A 6,813-nucleotide genomic window follows, 5' to 3' on the forward strand; every position below is an offset into this window, starting at 1 on the left:
CTGTTTCCTGGCCGTATCAACTGGCTTCCCCTTGCTGTTCTCTCCCCCACATGAGTGGGAGGCTTGCCAAGAGAAAGTCCTTGACCCAGGGGTTTCCCTACATGTCTGGAGCATCTTCAGGAAAACAGGTCAGGAACTAGCATGAGTTTTAGTTTGTTATTTGTGTATTGTTCTTGGCAAACGACAGAGCAGGCCAATCCTGGGTGTAGAACTGGCATGGCCCCCACATCCCCCACCCCCACCACCATGACAATAGCCCAGGTCCCCACACCAGAGGGAGCAGAGAATCCTGCCGCGGCTCCCTGCAGCCTGCGTTGGAGGAGGCAGCTTCCCCAGAGCTGGTTTCTAAGCAGCATATTGTCCATTTCACCAAGAACCAGGAGTGCTGGGGGGAACACTGGGCCCCAAATGCTGTATGTATGAGTGGCAAGGGGGTGTTGTCGTGGCCTCGGGGAGATGACAGATTCCTGGAGGGGACAGCCATTCCTGCAGCTGCCAGGTCAGGAGGCGACCCTCACACCTGCTTGGCACTGTGGAGGGAGCAGGGGGCAGTGGCAGCTCATTCCACCCATGCGGTTGGCGGACTTGTCCCTGATGGTTATTTGAGTGGGATGGGGTCTCCCTGCCTCCGCCCACCAGCGTCTGTGACCACAGGCCCTTCCTGTGGCCACTCATAGCAACCTGGCAAGGGACAGCTGAATCAGGGCGTTGGTTCATATCGAAGAGGTGCCGTCATGAACTCTGTTCATTCTCAGTATTTCCAGATGTCCCCAAGTGCCCACCGCAGCCTCTTGGTGAAGGGGCTGACATGAGACTCCACAGGGATAAAATGCAATGGAGATCTCATTGCATTTTCTGGAATTTCATCCTCTGCAGATCTTTGGGGGCAGTTGTGAATGGAAATGGAAATCAAAACAAAACAAAAAGTGCCCCACATTTCCTAACAGTCAACTTTGCCAGGGTGCACCTACTTGGGAAATAAGATTCTTTTTTCTTTTTTTTTTTTTTTTAATTATTCTTTCTCACTTGGACACAGCGTCCCTCAAGCCTGTGGGAGATCTCTCAACTTTCCGAGAGAAAATATTCAGCCAGAATTATGTAGCGATTCAGAAGTAGAAGGGAAAGAAACAGAATGCACTCTAGTATCCCAGTGAAGGCTGCAAGGGTTAGAAATTCCATCCCCTGCACATCAGAGTGCTCTGAGGTGTCAGCCCAGAGCATCACCGCATAGCCACAGAAGGGAACGTCACGCAGAGCCCCCTCGCCAGCCATGCGGGACTCACGATTGACTAAGACAGTAAGGGAGTCAGTTAGCAGAGAAAGTAATAGGCATTGAAGATAGAGGACGGGGATTTGGCTCCAAATTCTGCTGCTAGTAGCTCTGAGACCCCAGTTCCCTGAAGCTCAAGGGTAAATGCAAACATTCTGCCCAAGGACATTGGCCAGGTTAAAGTGGAGTTCACAGCTATTAATATCCTGATGGTGCGATGGCTGGGTGGGACATAGTAACCTCACATTTATCCTTTTCCATGTCTTCCTCCAGCATCTCTTTCCCTTCTTCAAAGAAAAGGCACATCATTTGTCATTTTGGATGGTTTGGTGCAGGGAACATCATCAGGGTAGGTGGTAATTTATTTGAGGAGTCTTGACGTATTCGCAAATATTCTTTCCTTTGCTGCAACACTGCGAAAGTCCATAATACAACAGGATATTTTTTCTTGGAGTCAAAAGCAGTTGTACATTATCTGTGCTTGTCTCTGATGGTGTCAAGTCTAAATCACAGCCAGCAGCTGACTCCTGATGCATGGGTAGGAAAGGTCCTGGCAAGCGCCATCTTTTCCTGCCCAAGAATGATAAGCATGGTGTCCACTCTAGCATCAGTACGCTCTCTGAAGGTGGCTGCCTAAGGTTGTGTGTACCATAACTGGCCATTTCTTTGTGCAAATGACTACACTTAAACTTTTTATTATTGAACAAGTGGTAGGAAAACAAGTCTTTTGTGTGTGAACCAGATAATTTGATCTGATTGTACAGTTGAACTATATTGGGTAATGTCATTAACCTTTGGTAGCTTAAGAAAGTAGTTTCTCTAGAGTATCTGTATTGTGAAATGTATTTTTACTTTCCAAGTAGGACATGCCGATGGGATTTTGAGAGCAAATAATAACATATGTAAGTTCAATAACATGAATATTGACATTTGTTTTTGAAGACAATAAAGCTCAGCTTTCCAAAATGATGTTGGCTTTTTGAAACTCACCATCTCTAGATGATTCCATCTGATCTTTATTGAATACCTGTGGTGCACAGACACTAATATGTGAAACCTTTTTATGGGGTAGGTTTTATTTATTCTCTTTTTATAGATGAAGAAACTTTTTTCTTCTCTTTTTATAGATGAACACAGAAGGGAGAATTATTCACCAATTTTGCCCAGTTACTAAAGGGCAAGGCAAGATTCAAACCAAGCATTGGTCATCTCCAAAGCCCATGCACTTCCCAGCTGGCTTCACCACCCTTCTCAGACCTCAGGAAGCCTCTGGACCTGTGCTAAGCAGTAGGGTATCTGCCAGCCACATGAGGCTGTTGAGACTAACTACAGAGTAATTAAAATTAAATCAAATCAAACTTGTAATCCCTCGATTGCACCAGCCCCAATTCAAGTGCTCAAAGACTTACACGGCCAGTGCTTTCCTCCTGGACAGTATGTCCTGTGAACCTTTTACAGCAGGAGGCTGTCTCAGACATGGCCATTTGGTTGCTCCCCACCTCTCAGTCCCTCAGCTTCTGCCAGAAAATCATCAGGTGATTCTCTCTGCCCACAACTGGAGTTTCGTATAAAGAAGATAATTATGTCATCGTGACAACTGCACATAAAGAAAAATATAAATACTCACTTCCCCTTGTACAAGTAGGGATGAGGAAGAAGAAAAGGATTATAAAGGCCCTAATCCAAGAGAGCTTTTGGAGCCACTATTTAAACAAAGCAGTTGTTCTTACAGAATTGAGCCTTGTTTGAACTTACAAAGTATGTCATGGAAAACACATTTGGCAGTACCACGAAGAGAAATAAACTGGTCAGAAAATAAATATTCATGAGTCCTACCTTGGGAATATGTTGGCCAAGCATCTTCTATTTGAAAAAGAACGAGAAGCAGAAGAAAAGGAAAAATCAAATGAGGTTCAGAGCGTGTCCTGTGAACCACGGACCTTTTCAATCACTGCCAGGATCGCCGTTTAAGCCCCTCGCCCTGAGGCAGTTGGAGCAGCAGGAAGAAATACTAAGAGTGCCTTTTAGGAGAAATAAAGAGGAAGATTTGCAATCAACTAAAGAGAGATTCCCAGCGATCCACAAGCTGGTTGCTATTGGCTCTCAGCCAATGCTCACCGTTGGGACAACCCACTTGTCCAAATTGGCAGTTGACCAACTCATCAAAGGGCTTCTTAGTGGTTCTTACTGCTTTCATGGGGATGTTGGTTGGTGGAAATATGAATTCTGCTATGGCAAACATGTACATCGATACCATGAGGACAAGGATACTGGGAAAACCTCTGTGGTTGTTGGGACACGGAACTTCAATAAGCAAGAATAGCATATTGAATGGGCTAAGAAGAATACTGCTGGAGCTTATCATCTTCAAGACGATGGTACCCAGACAGTCAGGATGGTGTCACGTTTTTATGGCAATGGAGATATTCGTGATATAACTGACAAGCCAAGACAGGTGACTGTAAAACTAAAATGTAAAGAATCAGATTCGCCTCATGCTGTTACTGCACACATGCTAGAACTTCACTCCTGTCAATATATTCTTGGGGTTGAATCTCTAGTGATCTATAAAATCTTAGATACAGCAGATGAAAACTGACTTCTTCCTCTCCCCAACTAAAGGATATTAAAGTTAGGGGAAAGAAAAGATCATTGAAAGTCATGATGATTTCTGTCTGACCATGTCTCATTATAGAGTTCTCAACCTCTTCTAAAGGATTGGGCCTCTTCTAAAGGATTGTATAAAATGACTCTCAACCACTTTGTGAAATTATATAAGAGGTCATTGATAAACTTCTAAGGCAGACATTTGTCTCACTTTTTTTCATTTTTGTTGTGTCTTATAAACTGATTGTTTTTCTTTGCTTGGATAATGTGATTCCAAAATAAATCTCATCCAAGCAAAAAAAAAAAAAAAAAAAAGTGGCTGAACCACTGTACATTCCCACCAGCAACGTTCCTGGTGTCCCTCATCCTCGCCACATTTGGTGTTGTCAGTGTTACGGATTTGGCCATTCTAAAAAGTGTGTAGTAGTGTCTCACTGCTGTTTTAATTTGCACTTCCTGATGATGTGATACAGAGCATTTTTTTCATAATTTTTCTTTTTGCCATCCCTGTATCTTCTTTGATGTGCTTGCTCGGGCCACTTTTTAATCAGATTGTTTGTTTTCTTACTGCTGAGTTTTAAGGGTTCTTTGTGTATATGTATATATTTGTTTCTTTCTTTTTCAAATTTTATATTAGACTCGGGGTACCTGTGCTGGTTCGTTACCTGGGCATATTATGTGGTGCTGAGGTTGGGGTATGACTGATCCTGTCACTCAGGTTCTAAGTATAGTTAAGCACCCAACAGTTTTTCAAGAGGGTGTTTTCTCTATGCTCAGTAGGTAAGCCTAAAGAGATTGCCTGGCCAACCACCCTTTCTCACTCAGAAGGACTTTCCGTGCTTTACCCAGATGTATATGTGAGGTCAGTCTTTCAGCCACGTTCAAATATTTTTATTTTACCTTTAATTCTGACAGTAATTGGTATATTACAGTTCAATCCTGGAGTTAGCACGGACTTCACGGGTGAAGAGCCCAGTCAGTCCCATGTGTATGTGTATAAATACACACATAGACAGCCCCCTGCAGACAGTAATCACAAGTTCAGTGGGCCCCACGCCACTCATGCTTTTGGCCAACTAGCCAGTAATTCAAGGGCTTCTACAATCCTGTCATGCTTGATCATTGGCTATAACAATGCATAGAACTCAAGAAAGTGTTACACTTTCGATTATAGCTTTATTGTAAAGAGAACAGCTCAGGGCCAGTCAGATGAGGAGACACAGAGGGAAGGCCTGCGAGGATCACCAACGCAGCGCTTCCTTACCCTCCCTGTGAAAATAGGGTGCACCACCCTCCTGGCACACCGATGTGTTCATCAACCAATTCACCCTTGATGGTCCGTGTGGGGCGTTTTGACTGGGGTTCATTATGTAGGTATGATTGGACACAGAGCTGAACTCAGTCTCCAGCCTCCTCTCCCTTCTCTGGAGCTTGGGCTGGGTCAAAGTCCCAACCCTTGTATCACATGGATGGTCTTTCTGGTGTCCAGCCCCCATTCCTGAAGCTGTTTAAGGGCTCACGGGGAGTCACCTTATTAGCATAAACTCAAGAGTGATGCAAGAGGCTCATGAATAACAAAGACAGTTCTACCACTCAGAAAATTCCAAGGGCTTTAGAAGCCCTGTGCCAGGAACTGAGAGCAAACACCAGACAAATCCCTTATTATAGAAAACCTTTATAGCTTATTCACAGGTATGTGATGACACTCGTATTCATGAACAGAAGGCTGTCAGAACCTTATTTTCCTACTCAAGAATAAATCAAATACCGTCTATGCCTTTGAATGAGTTCCCCAAAATCTGTCCAAGAGAACAATTTAAATTGCAAAATGGCAATGGATCATATTTTTTCACTTGGAAAAGATAATGTTGCTTCGCTACCTCGCCTACCATAATGACTAATAACAATTGTTGACCTCGCTTTTGGAGCGTATACTGTATACTACTTAAAAGGCAATGAATCAGGTAAAGGCAACAAATATAAGAGAATTAGACTTTAGAAAATCTTTTTAAAAGTTGGTCTCTTGAAGCTGATTTCCACCAAAAGCAAACAAGTTATAAAGGCTATACATGTACGTCAGCCTGAATCATGTACACAGAGAGAGACATGAGAAACGCTTAGTGTCAGGCTTGAGCGAAAATGCAAGCCTCAGAGTCAAAACCAATTTGCGATACAAAATGCAGCTGGTTGGCATAAAGAATGCAGTAAGGCTAGAAAAAATTTTTTTTAATTGAGAAAAGTTTGGGGGAAAAAAAGGCAAATGTGGCCTGGAGCTTTCATTTAAATCGGAGACGTCCTAAAAAGCCCGTGACAAGTTCTAGCCCCGTGCAGCCGAAGACCCTGGTAAAGGCTCAGCCTTCAGTGATAATTAACACAGATAAAGTTATAATGAAGCTATCAAGGGGCCATTTGGGTCATGCTTAAAAGACTAACCACAATGATATTTCCAAACTCTTAATTTTTGCAACATGTATATGTGTGTTCTCAGTTTTCAGTGTATGCATTGCTGAGAGGGCAATGGCCAGAGGGAAAGAAAAATGTTTTTTCACTAATCAGAAGGAGGCTAGGCTGCTGTCTCTGCTTCCGATGCACAGCAAGGTTCAGAGTTTAACATCACCATTCAAAGAGTTGATGTTGAACAAAAAATAACAGTTGAGTTTATTCCTGCTTTACACCAAAATGTGTTATTAATTTTTAATTTCCTGGGCATACAGTATGCATCAGTATTTTCTGAATTGGATCCTGAGAGAGTGATTTGACTGAGGGGGCCACTAGTAAAAATAGGAGCTCACAATCTACAGCTATCGATATCCAGACAAACAAGCTAGTGTTAGGGAATGCCAGCAGAACATAAAACAAAACACTCAAGAAATTGTGATTATGAATATAAAGTAGCAATGTGTGAAATATTTGAAGTAATAAAAGGCAGAACTAGT

At 43.0% G+C, this 6,813-nt stretch overlaps 1 pseudogene; it reads left to right on the forward strand.

Annotated features, from left to right (window-relative positions):
* The first annotated feature begins 456 nt into the window (after positions 1-456).
* Positions 457-3,890, forward strand: LOC116538272 (annotated as a pseudogene).
* The last annotated feature ends 2,923 nt before the right edge of the window (positions 3,891-6,813 follow it).

This window comes from Sapajus apella, unplaced genomic scaffold (assembly GCF_009761245.1).
Source record: "Sapajus apella isolate SASKATOON/1434 unplaced genomic scaffold, GSC_monkey_1.0 scaffold118, whole genome shotgun sequence".
Lineage (NCBI taxonomy): Eukaryota > Metazoa > Chordata > Mammalia > Primates > Cebidae > Sapajus > Sapajus apella.